A 17,021-nucleotide genomic window follows, 5' to 3' on the forward strand; every position below is an offset into this window, starting at 1 on the left:
GTGTCTGAACACTGAACCCCCATTGCTTTAGTGTGTAAATGTGTGTGAAAGAATAGTCCAACTAAGATTCCTCTTGTGTGAGTGGGTGGATGAGGATGTAATGTAAAAGGGCTTTGAGTAGTTCCATTCTGAATTCCTGAAAAAAAATAAGCGGCCTACCTAAACAGTCTGCATCTATGGCCTCTATCAAAAACAGACACAACATATCCATTTGGCAAAATATCAGCATTTAGTTTTGTTTAGCACCACTGGGAGTTCCAGAGTTGCAAGTACTACACCAACTAACATGGATCATGCAGTGAAAGAATCTTGTTTTTCCACTGGAATGTGAACATCACAGCGTTTAATATATGTAGTGATAATGTTTTGATGTAAGATGTAGTTATATAACTAAAAGGCATATGCTACTAAATTATTTCTACAATTTTGGAGACATACTCATCATAATTTATCACATTCATTGTTATTGTCACATACACTGATACACAGTATGACATACAGTAATGTTAAAGCGTTAGTACCTACCTCCAGAAAGCATCTAATGACAGCTTCTTGGCTCCTTGTTCTGTTCACTTCAAAGTGTGCAGAGAAGGTGTTCAGCTCTTAGGTCAGAACATAATCGGAAATTAAAGGCAACCCACAATGAAGATAACTGACACTAACTATAACGATGATTGCACTATGGTCATAGTTGTAGTGCGTTGTTTTTAAAGTTGAACGAAGTTATTAGGTGTGAACAAGACAGTGAAACACTAAGCATTCTAAATTGATGTGCGGTAGTTTTAAGAGTTTGCATGTTAAGTTATTTGCTATATAAATGCCAACACCACCATGTTGTTGTCTTTGCAGTTCTGTTCATAAGACAAACTGCGTGGACGACTATGCAAGGTGAAGCCATCAATGTTTACAGTTTGTGTAGAGGTAGAAGCAGGTAGCCATGTAACAGCAATACAGTTAAACTGCATATGTTGTATACATAAAGATAAATCAGCCACATGGCAAGTTAAGCTTTGCACAGTCATTAAAAACACTAAATGTAGTTGTTGTCAACTTTGGTACAACTACATTTTCAGATAAGAATGAAGGCATGCATTTGAGTGCTTCTCAAATATTGTCTTTACAATAAATGGTCTTGTCCTCAAAATCTTTGATCACTAATCCTGATAGAGTTGTGACTCGACTTAGTGCTACATATGCCTGTCCAGCAGCAAAAGTCTTTTTAAGGCAAACCACAGCTTTATCTACAGTACTTCCTTGTACCTTATGCACAGTGCATGCCCAAGCCAGTTTAAGTGGAAATTGACGGCGCATTCCGCCATTATTAGTGATTTTTTTTCGTCTTCTGGTGTAACAGCTGTGGAAGTTATGTGAGCTTGTGCATTTCTTTTCTTTCTGCGTGCTGCAGTTTGTTTGTTGTCAAATTTAATATACACAGTTTGAGGAAATGCACTGTTATTTGAAGGTATTATATCTGTTACTGTGCCACACACACCGTTAACAAGACCATCCATAACATCCACATTTTTGGTTAACATTACTCTGGTATTTTTCCCTAAGAGCAACGTCTCTGCTAAACAGGTATTATAAACTTTAGTGTGATGCTTTTGTCTTAATTCTAGTTGTCTCACTTTTTTCATAATCTTGGGCATGTATTTCCATGTAATCAGGGCATGTTTTTAATAGCTGTTTTACATTGTGCTCATTAACTTGGTCATTTGTTGGAAAAATCTGTAAAGCTGAGCTATCTTCGCCAGTTTCACATTGTTTTAAGATTTGAATGTCACTCAGATCGGGTTGTCCTTTTGCCGTGTACACAAGCGATTTAATAACTGTGCAAAAACTTGATCCTTCTAATTCCACAACCTTGAACAAGTTAGATCACATAGTAAGGTGCTCCATCATTTATGTAAAGTGGTTTTCCTTTTACAGGTGGTAACTGGAAGAAATCACCAACAGCAACAACACTTACATTGCCAAAAGGAGAGAAGTCGCCAGTTTGTTTTATTTGACGTAATCTACCATGGATATGTGAGCAGCTTATTGTCTACCATGGAGATTTCATCTTATTAATATTTGCAGTGAATTATATTTTGCTTGTAAGGTGTTGACTATCTTCACTCAAAGGTGTGTATGGTAATTGAATTCTATTTCCAATGTTAAATGTATTGTGCATGTAGTTGTTGCATGTAAATTGTACCTGTTGGAGCTGTTAACATATAGGTATCATCAGGATGTTGCGAGATTGTTAATAACCTTATGGTTTCATATTGCATAGCCTTAATGAAATGACTTTTACCAGTGCCTGCTCCACCTGTAATGAAAACATGAAAAGGACGAGGACTTTTCCCTGCAACTTTTTCTGAGCACCACTGCCTTATCTGATAAAAAAAAAAAAAGGACATATGTGTTTCATTTAGTGACCTTATCAATGTTTAGACCATCATTTCTACTCAAAAGGTTATTTTTTTCCAGGTGTGCATCTCTCTGCTTGCTAAGTGCTAGATCAGGAATAGTTGCTCTTCTATTTCATTGTTTTGAAGTTGCTGCTGACATTTTAATCTCTCAAGCTGTTGTTCAGGGCACAGGTCACACCAGGCATCCTCTAACACACCATCATCAACTACTGATGTTTCAGCATAGTTTAACACATCTGCATCCATTTCAAAAGCACTTCTGTTTGTGTCCACAATAATTTTGACAGAACGTATTGATCCATCACTACATTTGTTATTGCCATTAGTATAGAAATCTTCAAATGTTTCAAATTTTGTGGGTTTTAGTTGTATGTCAAGTCGATATGGTAAGAACAATTGCATTATACTATGATAAAATTTTTCTTTAGACTTTGTTTCAGAAAAGCGTGCATAGCGTGTGACTGCAGATTGTGTTTTAGTGCTTTTTGTTATGCATCCCAGGTTGTTGGTTAAAGGAATTTTATTTGTAGCAGTTTGATTTTTGGACAGCACACGATACTCAGATGCAAATGTTGCCAAGCACATGCTGTTAAAGGTATCATTGTTTGGCCTGTTTTTGTATCTTTCAACAATACCTACCATCCATGTATCATTTGCAGTAAGTTTCTGTGACCTGGCTTTGTGTTTTAGGACACTTAGTGGCAAACTGATTTTAACAACATTGTCTCCTGTTGAGACAAAGACAACTTTTCGTGAACATTCTTTCAGATGCAAGTTAATTAATCTGTACACTGCCTCTTGAGCACACACATCCCTGTTGTGCAAGTAGACACTGCCTAGTTTTTTTAAAGCATCTTTAGCATCCATATTTCCCTGTTTAGATGCTTCCTTTTGTGCATTGCCTAACAACAAACCAATGTCTCTTTCTGCCTTAGAAATGTATGAAATTATATACACTATGCATGCATATGCATCAACATATTGAATGTCCAAATTTGCATTCCAACATTTCAGTAGTGAGCTGGTATATTGGTTGATCCATACTTCGTTGACTTGTCTTTTTAGCACAACATGTGTATTTTTGTTCATACATTTATATGCAGCCTTATGTCCTGATTCAAACAACTTTCAAACAAATGATCTACAGAATCATAGTTGCATATTTTAATGTGGACATGCTATCTCTTTTTAATCTACACATATACAAGGGTTAGAGTTGTTAGTCTTATTTACATCACACTTTTTGCAGTGCGTATCAGTTTTACTGCGTGAAATGAATACGATTTGATGGCGGTCTAGGAAAATTAAAGCGACTAACTTGGCTCCTTTTTTTACATTTTTAGAATGTTGTTTTGAATGTCGCTGTACTGTTGTCACAATGTCTAATAGTGGTTCATCGTGTGATGGTAATTCACATGTAATGTACTTGTCAATGAAATGTATCACCTCCTCATCTGTGTTTTTATCAATCTGAGGTGCATTCTCTAGCCAAAACAGGCAATGAACATCCGGTGAACCACGTTGCTGAAACTCAACACGATAAAAGTAGTCTTGAATCTTTCCAACAGGATTTGCAGGTGACTTAAGTACTTCATTCAAAAAGACGGCAACGATAATCAGACATGTTTCCTTGTGGGAACAAAGCAGGAAAGCATTTGGTTTGTTTGTGTGATCTGTTAACAATTTGACTGGATTATTTCCCTCTGCTGGAGCCAGATTTAATACATTATCAAAATATTGATCCAATATTTCTTGGCCAATATCAATAGGCATCAGACATGTGTCTTGAAACATACAGTGCTGTTGTCCATCATGTAATAATTCATCACCATCAGCAGATGGCTCATCAATTTCCACAGATAAATCAGTTTCTGGGTCATTTATTCCATTTTGATGTTGCCTGCAAAAGTCATTTTGCTGAAACGGGGTGTTCGCAGGACCCAATAGCAGCACAGTTGATGAAAGAGCAGATGACTATCTGCTGGCTGGGTAAATGGGAGGCAACAGAACCAGAGAGGGACAGGCTAGGCGCATAGTCAAATCCAGAACCGGGGTCGGCAACGGGCAGGTAGTGATGGTCCTCTGACACCCGAGGCTCTGACACATGCGCGGTAGCTCATGAAACACTTGCATCGAACCACTGTGCCGAGGTGTGGTTTCATCACGTGACTAGTGACGTTTGAAGCAGTTTAGTGACGTCCGAAGCAGTAGAGTGATTCGAACGTCATACGAATCACCTGATTGGTTCGGTTTGTCATGTGAATCACTTGGCGGGATAGAGTGTGTTCAGGGATCGCCTGTCCCTATTTAGTGGCGTTGATTTGAATCTCTCTTTGCAGAGTAGGTTGGTTTGTTGCTGTTAGTAGGGTCAGATTGCGTAGTTTGTGGAGAATCAGTGTCGATAGACGTAAGTACGAGTGTTATTTTTACCTCACCTGTGTTTACACTGGAAAAGAATGATGAAAGTACAATGATGTCGCTATAGAAAATTGCACACACACACACACAATTGCTGTCCTTGGAATGGAAAATTACATATGATTGCATTCAAATTATGGTTGGCTTTGCTAACTGATTGTTTCACAGGTCCAGTGTATGCTGTGTCACGCAAAGCTGTCACAGCAACACCTCATCCCTGCTGAGGCATTTAAGGGCCAAGCATGGTAGAGACATGAATCCGGTGCCAGAGAACAGCCAGCAGCCAGCTATTGCCATTAATCCAGGTAGGCCTGTACATGACAGTTACAAAAGGATTACTGATGCCTGTAAATTTGTTTTATATTGCCCTGTGATACATTTCAATAACACTTAGTATTTTTATGTAACCAAACGCTTTGTATTGTATACATTATCTTTTTCAGGCAATAGAAAGAAAGACCTTGATGATGCTTTGGTGAACTTCATCATCAAGGATACTCAGCCGTTCTCTGTTGCAGAGGATGTTGGTTTTAAGGAGCTTGTGGCAAAGCTGGACCCCACATACACTCTTCCAACTAGGAAGGCTGTGAAGAACATGGTGGCTGCCAAATATGAGGAGGAGAGGGAGAAGGCCAAAGCAGAGATCCAGGGTGTCAAGACTGAGCCTGACGTCAGATATGTGGACCTCCATCAACATGGATGCATATCTGGCTGTCACCTGCCACTTCATCAATAAGGATGACCAACTGTCCACTCTTCTTCTGGGGGCCAAACAATTTCCAAAAACCCACACAGCAGCCCACATTGCAGCTGAAATTACATCACTTACAGTGGGGCCTAATCAATAAAGTGCGGTGCATTGTGACAGATTCAGCCAGTAATATGATTTCTGCCGCCAACACCTTGCACTTAAGGCAATGTAAATACATTGCGCACTGCCTGAATCTTGTGGTGAAGAACGCTATTGAGGCCACTCCTGGCCTCAGAGAGCAGGAAGGTGGTCACATATTTTAGAAGTAGTACAACAGCAAAAGAGAGGCTGAGCCAAACACAGCAGCAACTGAGCCACACTGTGAAAAAACTGAAGTTGGAGGTGGACACACGCTGGAACAGCACCCTGGACATGCTTCAGCGACTTTATGAGCAGCTCTGGTGTCTTTGACCACAGACCTTACTCCTCCGACCAACCAGGAATACGAAGCCACTGGAGAATGCATCAAGGTATGTGATAGAAAACCAGAGAAAAAAGATCGTAGAATCCAAACTGTCTCGTTGGTTTATTGCATAGTCTTTGCAGAAGGGCTTACTCACTTGGAGCATCATACTAGACCAAACAATAAAATCAAGTTCACCACACAGTTTATGCATTCAGACAATATGTATTTTCCTGTCATTTCAGCTGCTGGCTGCATTCCAGGTGGCAACTGTGAAGCTTTCAGAGGAGAAGAGTTTCAGCGTCGAAGGTCATCCCACTCTACAGAGTGTTGAGACATACTACTGAACAGTTGTATCCCCAACTCACCACCCCCATGGTGCAACACCTAGCACACAATCTGATGAAATGCTTGGGAGACAGACTGCAAGACAACGAAAAGCAGAGTTCACTGGCAGGTATGTTACATGGGAGCGGTCAGATGAAATGTCATTGTACTGTGCTGTATGACGACAATAAATCTGATTCTGATTCAGTCGCTACACTTTTGGATCCTTGCTTCAAAACATTTGGATTCACCAGTCCGAGAGTGGCAGCCGGTGTGAAAGAGCGTCTTGTCAGTGAGTGTGAATTCGGTGGTGGCTGCTGCTGCTGGGCAGTGCTTATGTTGATTATTTTTGTACAAACACCACCTCAGCCTCGTCCTCCGGCATCATCAGGAGTTGACCTGTGGAGGCTTTTAGATGAAGATGCCAGCAGAGCCTGGCAAATGCAGAGCGCCACAGCAAATGCAATCATAGAAGTGAACCGGTACCTGGCTGATCCACCCCGGGAAAGAACTGAGGACCCCCTCACATACTGGGCCACCCAAAAAAAACGTGTACCCAAATTTATATAAATTAGCGAAGCACTTCTTGTGTACCCCAGCCTCATCTGTGCTGTGTGAACAGGTATTTTCCAAGGCTGGGGAAATTGTAAAAAAAAAAAAAAAAAGAAATCGCTTATGTCCGAAAACTATGGAAAAACTATTGTTAATAAAAATTCATAAACAGTTACACAAGCACCCTCTGCCATGTTCTTTAAGCACACAGTCTGCCAAGTATACAGCTATAGTCTACTACTTTTCAATTTCGTTATACCAGTTGCAATGACAAGACATTCATTCATGCAACCAGACGTACCAAATAAGACATGTTTATTTCATCGTGTCAGCTTGAAACCATACAACCATGTAGTGTAGTCGAACAGGAATGAGGACGGAAAATCCCAAACAACCCATGAACCAATAAATGACACGTCTCCATTGCACTTAATTTTATTGACCACTAGATGTCCTACTCGAGCACGGTGTCATTGAAGCCTCAAGTAATAAACCATTTCTTGAATCAAGTGTAGAAGCTTCAACAAAGCCTCGATCAGCCATCACTACGGGCAGGCAGACAGCGAAGCCAGGAAAGACACAGGCGAAGCTCGTGGTCAGGAACAGAAGGCTGAGGTAGCCAGGGCATAAACAAGGAGCAGTGGTCAGGGGCAAACTGAGTCGGAAACAGGAAATCAGTCCAAACAGGAGTGCTGGAAGGTCAGGCGTGAAGCTAAGCCAATCTGGCAATGACGGAGTCTACTGCTGAACCTTAAATAGGCAGGTGATTGCAAGTGAGTGCAGCTGAGGAACCAGGTGAGGGTGATTGCCACTGATTGGAAGGCGTGGCCAGGTAAGTAGGTCAGAGAGTGGAAAATTACCAGCAGCAGCAGACCGGCACAGCAGATTGTGACATTTGCCAAACATTGTTGAACTCCACATCTTTGTAATAAAAGTTAGTTTGTTTTAAGTAGTTTAAGGCCTCTTTTATATGTGTAACAAACTGGTACTCATAATAACCATTATATGTTAGCTTACGTTTGAGTTTTACATGAAGTAGTGAGCCTTCCATGTTTGATTGTGGAAGTAACTTTGTTGTTTGCATAATATTTGATGGAACACAAGTTACAGGTCCATATACACCATTCTAGCCACCTTTGGGTAATGCTAATAGCTTCATAAATGGTATATGTTAAGCTATTAAATGTTGTTCTAAATTATTTAGACATTTTAATTATTTTGGAATACGATCAACTGATAAGTTGTTGATAGTACATTGAGATGGAACTTCACCTTTTAATAATTTTGATTTGCAAGTAAAACATACCCAAAGCTGACCTCTAGCTGTATGTAAAATTTGGCAAGGTGAAAAACAATCATTATCACATTTGTGTAAATATTTATCATTAATGCATGTAAATGATTTTGTTTATATATTTTTTGACTTAGTGCTTTGACTTTTTCTTTATGTGCATCATTTTGATGATATTTATTTTATGGTAGCTATTACTTTTTGCTTATGGTCTGAATTTTCATGATATTTAGTAATGCTCATTCCTTTCACCTTTTTCTTTATGATTTGCACTGTAATGATGTTTGGTTTAACTCATTGCTTTAACTTTGTTCTTATGCAAGACATTATGTTTGTACTTGTATTGACTACAGTACAATTTTTGCTTATATAATGTATTTGTGTGGTATTTGATTATATGCATTTCTAACTTCTTTTTATTTTGTAGATATTTAGAGGGCGTAGTTTTTGATTTGTCAACATTTGCACCTGTATCTGTCTGTTGGACTGCAGAGTCAGTCACATTCAAAATGGAACAATTAGTTAGATTTTTTTCTTAATCTCATGTTGTGTGTGTTACATATAATATTTTGTTACATAAATCATAGCAACTTTTCTTGTTGGATGGAAACACACAGAGTACTGCTTCAAAATGGTTGTCATCAAATAATTGTACATAATTTCCTTCATTTGTTGCCTCATGGCCAACAAGTTTCATCTTAGATTTATTGATACAATCAGATATTGAAACATATTGGTTACCAACAAATTGCATAAATTTGTTACTATGACTCTGCATGGATTTAATAATAGCAAGTCTTACCTTACGGTGAGCTTAACCCTAACCCTAACCCTAACCCTAACTACCAATGATATGTGATACTGACCTAAAAATTGTCATTTGATATTTTGTGTGTTGTTCAAACATTCCCTAATGATCCATAGAGTTTCTGTACTTGTGCAGCCTGTTTTTCAACTTTCATATTACATCTGCAGCATAATGTGATTGCATTTTCAGCAGACACAAGACAAAATCTATTTGCCATTCAAGTTATAGTTTCCACAACTTCTGAGTCATACACAACAGTAACATCATCATCTGAATCTACTGCAGCTGCACAACATTTACCATCCTGAGTAATTTTTAATGAACAAGAATTCTGCTTCTTGACATTATTTATTTCATAGTCTTTAGATTGAACAGTGACTTTTAATGGGGACCTAATATTATAGCCTTTGGAATTAGAACTCAAAGTGTGGGAGATACCAGCGTTCTTGATGGGGTTTGAGTGTGAGTGCCAGTTTATCATCATCTGTTTGTTTAAAGATGTGTTTGCCCACTTCATCTTTGGCTTGTGTGCCCTCAAAAAAGGGACATTCTTCGGTGAACTTTACCTTTGTGTAGATTCTGTTTTCACAGGAAGAGAGGAATCTGGGGCAACCATTATCGAGTATGTTTGTCTTGTAGGAGTTCAGTGTGGGCCTGTGGGCTCCTGAGAGGCAGACGTCTCCGATAATTGCCCACCCAAGATCAAGCTGTTGGGCGTAAGGTGCTTCATTGGGGCCGTTTACCTGGCGGCGAACTTTGTGCGCCCGAATTATGTCTCGGCCTAGGAGGAGGAGAATATCTGCTGATGGATCGAGTGGCAGTATTTGTGCAGCTACGTGAGATAGGTGAGGGTGAGCAGCTGCAGCTTCCGGGGTAGGTATCTCACTCCTATTGTCTGGAATCTGGTTAAATTCAGTGAGTGTTGGCAGTGGCATGGACACTCCATTAACACCCTCAATGACAAAGCCATGAGCTCTGCGCCCTATTTTGTCCATTGTACCAGAGCATGTTTTCATTGTGTATGGGAAGGCCTCGCCATGTAGACCAAACACATCAAAAAAGGGGCCAGTGATACATTACTTTGATCACCTAAAACTGCGTACATCTTCCTTTTCTTTTCAGGGGCTGAGCTGGGATACACATTGACCAGGCAAATTTTAGAACAAGACTTTCCTTGTAGTCCTTGTCCACATACCTCAGTGCAGTGAGATGTGGTCACCGTGGGGCTTGGGGTATCTGGCTCCCCACCATGCGTCTCTGGTGGAGTGTCAGGGTCTGTAATTGTCCATGGGGGTGGCCCAACATGCATGGCGGAAATGTGTGTGTTGCTGTTGCACTCTAAACAGTGAATAACGGCTACAGTCCTTGGCCCCCTGGTCTGTTGATGAGAGACACTTGTAGCAGATTGAGAGCTCCTTGAGTAGACCTTTCCTCTCATCCAACGTCTTCATTCCAAACCCTCTACATTTGGCAAGTGAATGTGGCTTCTTGTGCACTGGACACTGTTTGTTGGGGTCAAAAGAACAAGCGTTTAACTTATTATTGGGTGCGCCAACCTGTGTTTTGTTTGCTGTGATAGGGGCTCTGAACCGTGTTTGTCTCACTAGTGGCTTTTCTACCTTCATGTGTGCAGTGCTGCAGTTTTGTAGCATGAAGCTGGGATCAGTTTTCATTTCAGCGTGGCTGTTCACAAACTGGACAAAATAGGAGAAAGGCAGATAGTGAGCTTTATGTTCTTTCTTATACTTTGACCCTTGTTTGACCCACAACTCCTGCAGTCCGTATGGGAGCTTTTCCACGATAGGATTTATTCCTCTTGGAGTGTCGAGAAAGGTTAGGCATGGCAGATACCCTTCGTTCTTCGCCACCTCAAGCTCTAGAAGGAAATCTGCAAGCTCTTGTAGGAGGTGGCTGTCTTTAGAAGCAACTCTGGGAAAGCTCTCCAGGCGTTTGAAAAGAGAAGCTTCGATAACTTCTGATGAGCCATAATTCCTGTCCAGCCTTTTCCATAAACGCTGAAGACCTGCTTCTGAATTGTTAACGTGAACAGCTCTGATTCTCAGGGCATGCTGGAGAGACTCACCGCTAAGCCATTTGGTGAGTAAATCAAGCTCTTCACTGTATTTCAGGTTTAAATCTTCAGTGGCATTTCGAAACATAGATTTCCATGCTATAGTCTCTGGCCTATTGTCAAAAACTGTGAGCCCTGCCGTCAGAAGGTCACGACGTGAGAGGAGAGCAGCAAGGTCTGATACGTCAGTTTGTCGGTGTGGTGATGGAGATGGGGTGTGATGGGGTGGTGGAAGTTCGGGCTGCCACACAGGTGGAGAGCTGTTTAAATTACTAATATAATGCTTGTGTGGCCGGGGGTTGTTCCCCTTTTTGCCGCTGCTGGGCACTGTGCCGGCTGGGTACTGCGCCAGCGGTGCAGGTACTGATTGCGGGGCGGTGCCAGGTGAACCCTTAAGTTCAGGGCTGTGGCAGCAGTACAGGTCTTTTCCGCTCCTCGCTGACTCCCGTGGTGACTGGTTCGGCGTGGCTGACCCTTTGTTTGGTGCGTCCACCGTGTGTTGGTGATTCCCATTGGGGCACCCTGAGTTTTCCTCCCATGTAAGTACCCTGCCGTCTTTCTATCTTTCGTTTGCGCGTTAGCGTGTGTGGGACTCACAAGATCTCTGCTCCTTTCAGCGCGGCTGACGACCGGGGCAGGGGAGGGAGAGAGAGTGATTCATCCGAGCACCACCGTGTATGGTCACTTGCTCGCTCCGGTACGTAAGTTCCACGTTGTCTGCCTGCTCTTTTGTCTGCCGTTTGCCTTGCTAACACAGAGCGTAACTTTTAGGCTGTGCGTTTGAGCCAACCATCGAGGCCCACATCCTCCGGTGGCTTGGGGGTTTGCTGCGCTGGTATGTACAGATATAATTCTTTTTTTTTGTTTGTTTGTATTTGTGTTCATAGCAGCTTGGAGCAACTGCCTGCCCACTGCTATCACCACTCCCTGGACTACACTGCTGTTTTGGTTTTGGTTATTTTTGCATTCTTCTGGGGTTTTTTCTGTTTCGTTTTTAGTTCCGTTGCGGCGTGGGGTCAGCGCAGAGAGGTTTGTAAGATAAGATTAATAGTGTCACACACCGTTTGGAAATGCGTGGCTGCCCACGCCTCGTGACACGGGCCTTATGATGAAGGCCTTCACAAATTAAGTTGTTCCTTTTTTCGTTTGATTGTCTAACGATAGATTTAGTAATTTTCGTTTGGTATTTTGGTTTCATTTGTATTGTGTTAATCTGGTTTGTTTGTGTTTTTGCATAAATTTATTCTGCTTCATTTATTGTTTTTTTAGTTTAAATCATTGTTTTGGGGATTTCTTTGTCTAGTCCACACCAGTTTTTGTTATGTTTATGGGCATGTTGTATTAATCTGTGTTTTTTTGCTGCTTTCAGGTGCTGTGGGCTGACTGCGGCAGTTACTCCCTGGTGGTGGTGCGTTCTTCACGGTCCCCTCCCTCCTTTTTTTGATTTTGTGTGTGTGTGCATTTGCAGTGTCACGGGTGATTCATTTGAGGGCCTCCATCCTCCATTTTGGTTATCCTGCCGCTTGGTAAGCCCCCAGCCCTGTGGTTTTATATATTTTTTGCCCATTTTACTGAGTGTTTGACCTGGTGTGTGATTTTGTTTGTTTTTTTCTTTTGAACAAATTTATTAATAAAATTGATTTATGAAAACACGTCCTGCCCAGTGGTACCTGACCTGCGTGGCCAAGTTCATATAAACCTTAGATAAAGATTTCCTGGGGTGCTCATGCCACACTTGCTTTTCAAAAACTATTTAAACTATTTAAAACTATCTATTACTATTCACAATCACAGCAACCAATAGCTTCAATTATATTTTTACATTAATAAATGGGATGGATCGGTGAGCAGTCGTGGGTGAAGAGAGAGTAGAGGAAAGGACTTAGGACATACCCCTGAGGAGTTCCAGTGCTTAGGATCAGGGTGGCTGAGGTGTGGCGTCCCATCCTGACCCTCTGTGGCCTGTTTGTGAGGAAGTCCAGCACCCATGTGCAAAGAGAGCTGCCATTAAACTTGTGGGCAAGTTCATTAGCCTCCTCCTCCAAGAAGACTCTGAACTCATCCCACACCCTGGATAAAACTTTACCACATGACAGGACTCACGGTGGAACGAAACAACATTTCCTCACACAGTGCCACAAAAATCCAGGCTTTGATGGGTCTTGTTTCAGTGTATTTTACTGTGGCAATGATGTCTGTCATTACATCGTTCAGTTCGGCACTCAGCTGTTTAGACGTGAGCGCCTCTGTGTATCATGCAGTGCGTCTACTGCGCATCTCTCTGATAATATTTGTCCTGTCTTAGAGAATACTCTTTCGGATGGAACCAATGATGCCACTGAACAGAGCTTCTTAACCATGACATCAGGCTGGGGTATACAAGGGCCCGGCTTTTCCACCACATAAAGGGATCTTCATTTTTAGGAAGAAGATGCTCCTCCCGATAACCCTGCATCTCCATGACGGCATCTGCTGTGGGGTTTCTGGTTGCCACTGCTCCAGCTACCTGCTCACAGGGGTGGGAGATAAAATAATTTTATGATGAAATTGTGATCCTAAATTTAAAGAAAAAAATGTGATTTATATTTGCCACCTTTACCTGTTCATGGAAATAGCTCCAAACAACTGACTCTGGTGCAGCACTGCCTTCTCCTTCCTCATCGACTGGCTGCTGGGTGGGTTCACTGCTGCTTTGTTTGAGTCTTGCTGCTGCAGTTGTTCTTTGGAAAGCCTCATCAGCACGGTGAAAGCCATCTTTTTAAAATGGGGATCAAGTGCAGCAGCATCTGCAAGGGTGTGGTTGTATTCCATTCTGTGGAATTGAACTGACATATTTGAAAGCAGACAATTGGCCATGTGTTTTGCTTCCTGGGTTGTTGCCCTTCTCTGAAAATCAGCCGTGGCTCTCTGCAGTCCCCTGGCCAGCAGGATTACTTTGGAGGCAGTCACGTAGCTAGTGAGAAAATAATGAATATTGTTAGAATGATACAATTACACTTATACTAGCAGTGATAAATTGCACTTTTTTACATACTATAAAAAAACCCAAACAAACCCAGCAAGGTGATGAGGTCAATTATTTAAGCATGCTAATTGCCCTCCTGCTGTATTTGACACAAGTCCCAGCCACATGCCGCATTTCCAAAAATCTGACATTTTCCCAACCTGCAGAGAAATGTCCAAAGTGAACAGCTGCACTGCTTCACATGCTGTTCAAAGTGACATACTGAGCAACATGCATTAGGCAAATTTATGGAATTCAATTTCTGCCAGGAAAAGGCAAAAGAGTTTAGGAGGTAGTTAGGATGAATAAACTAAAAAATACTCATCAGAATTATGACTATGACTAATATGACGATAAACCAATTTATAAGTTTTGGATTTGTATCTCACAATTTTAAATGAATGTATCATCATTTTGATTTCAAATCTTTTCTTTCTTTTCTTTTAAGTCAAATCTTTGACCATAATATTGACTCACCATGAGTAAGTAATGAAATAGGGGGCTGCTCACCTGCTGAAAATGGAATGCGATAATGGCCAAAAATGACATAATATTTCCTCTATCCATACCAAACTGATCTACAACGCTTCAAGGAATAACACAATGCAGACTTAGTGACAAAATAAAAGCATAAAACACGAAATCACGTGATGTGATGTTTGGCTAGGATGTCAGAGACAAAGAAACTATAAACCAGTCGATGGAGTACAACTAGCATCAGGTCTAAAATAATGACAGCACTTGACTTGATATACATAAGTCAGTGGAAGAAGTGGAGGGTGAGCAGTGGAGAGTCTGCCAAAACACAGGCTGTATGAGGAGAGTTTTCAAGGGTGTGTTGGCATTCTCTCAGACTCCCTCTGTTTATGAATACATGGTGAGAATGTGATAACTGCAAATATCCTCATTTATCATGTAGTTCCTTTTTAAAATGGACTGCAAATGTGATCAAACCTGTAGTGCTATGACTGTGTAGGATACTGGATATCAATTGGTTGGAACTGTTCATATAGTTAAAGGGGAATTCCATTACTTTTATAGATTATAGTTTACTAGTCATCTGGGGCACTAGTCAGTTGTATCACGTCTTACCTGGCATTAGAAAACATTTGTATGGTCTCACAGATAACATTTATTTTGTCATAGTGATGCAAATCAGAGTATCTCAGCTTGAGCCTGGACATTACACATTTATAATAAAGTGACAAAAATTCAGGACATGCAGCAGGATAAAATGAAAATATGGTGTTTATGCAATCAGAATTCTGACTATAAAGTTGATTCTTGGAATAAACTCAATTTAAAGTCAATTCTGACTTTATTTCCAGAATTCCCAAGATTCAAATCACTTAAACCTTAAAGTTTCAGAATTCTCAGAATAAAGAGCTCAATTTTTTATATGTGGTTCTAATCCTCTCGTACAAACAACAACATGATTGTGTTGTCTTCTTGTTATCATAATTAATTGACTTAATCACCGGGCGATGAAGATCAACAATTCGATCCTGGCTCTGCCAGTCCGCATGTCAAAGTATGCTTGGACAAGATAATGAATGGCTAATTGCTCCAGAGCATACAGTGCACAGCAACCAACAAACTTTTCACACTGTCAAGACTTCCAACCTGGTTGACTTCCAGCAAACTAAAAGTCACCTTGACAGTTATGGGGTGCACCCGAGAGTCATTGCTTGTTCCTCTCAGGAATATGGGTCCTCACCACCAACCAGCAGATCAGAAAATGGTCACCTCACCTCAGCGACCAACAACCAATAGAGTCTAATGATTACTGATGATTACTTAGGCTTTTATTTGATGGCCATTACCAAAGGCAAACTCATTGTAGTGTGATGGCCTTGTGATGTGTCTCCTCCCCTGCTGTTCTCCATCCGGACTCTGGAGAAGTGGTCATCGACCTGCCTGGCCACACATGTAGGTGTGGTCCTACCAAATAACAGGCCGTCTGTTCTCTCTCTCTCTCTCTGGGGCTGAGTTGCTGGCTGGCCACATGGCCAGAAAACCTTTGTTGTTAAGAACGGTCCTATTTCTGTTAAGTTACGTTGTGGAAATAAATATCTTTTTGGTATGTGAACTCTCTCATTTGTTGCAACTTGCGAGCCAAGGTTGTAACAAATGGGGGCTTGTCCGCAATGTTTAGATTTCTAGTATAGAAATGTTTGGTGCTAGGAATTTGTATGCTTATGCAGCTAGGAGTTGTGTATTGTGCCTTAGCAGGAATTGTCTACCACAGTAAGTAGGGAGATAGTGACTGTTGCTATTGTTTGAATATTTTGTGGCTGAAGTCTAAGTTAAGCATTGGTTTTGGAGGGAGTCACACAAAAGTTAAAGGAGATTGTACATGTGTCGAGGCCTGTTGTTAACCTGCCTGAGATTTTTGTTGTTGTTTGCCTTGATCTGTTGTATGAGACAGGCCAGCCAGTGGAACTACTTTCCCGATAGGTATTAGAACCATGTCTACTTGTGGAGTTGTTTTAGTTTGTTATCTTTGTGCATTAGTACGGCCACAGCATTTTGCTTTGGGTACACCTCCATGACTGTGTGTGAGAGAGAGAGAGAGAGATCCAAGTGTGAGCTGCGCTTGTGCGGGATGGTAGCTGCGGCATTTAGTTATTTGCTGTGTGAGTAGGAGCCAAGTAGCAGAGACCAAATTCATCACCTCCTGCTCTCAAAAGGCTTTGATTCAACCTGAAACTTAGGAGTCATGGAAACAGCTGTTGGGCCTGAAGTGCATTTGGACTGCTTTTCTCCAACTGATCTTCCTGAATTGGCTTCAGTGTTTCTCTTTTGCATGCCTTACAACGTCTGTCAATTCAACTTGTTGCCAAGTGATATATTTCAGTAAGCTCACAGTGACCAGTAAATGTTTATTCTACAGAATACATGCTTATGTCTCTGCATAAACACCATCCCCGAGCAACTCGGGCCAGGAATTCCAGTGCTCCCTCACGGCGGTTCTCAGAGCTC

Source organism: Pempheris klunzingeri, chromosome 9, assembly GCF_042242105.1.
Source record: "Pempheris klunzingeri isolate RE-2024b chromosome 9, fPemKlu1.hap1, whole genome shotgun sequence".
Taxonomy (NCBI): domain Eukaryota; kingdom Metazoa; phylum Chordata; class Actinopteri; order Acropomatiformes; family Pempheridae; genus Pempheris; species Pempheris klunzingeri.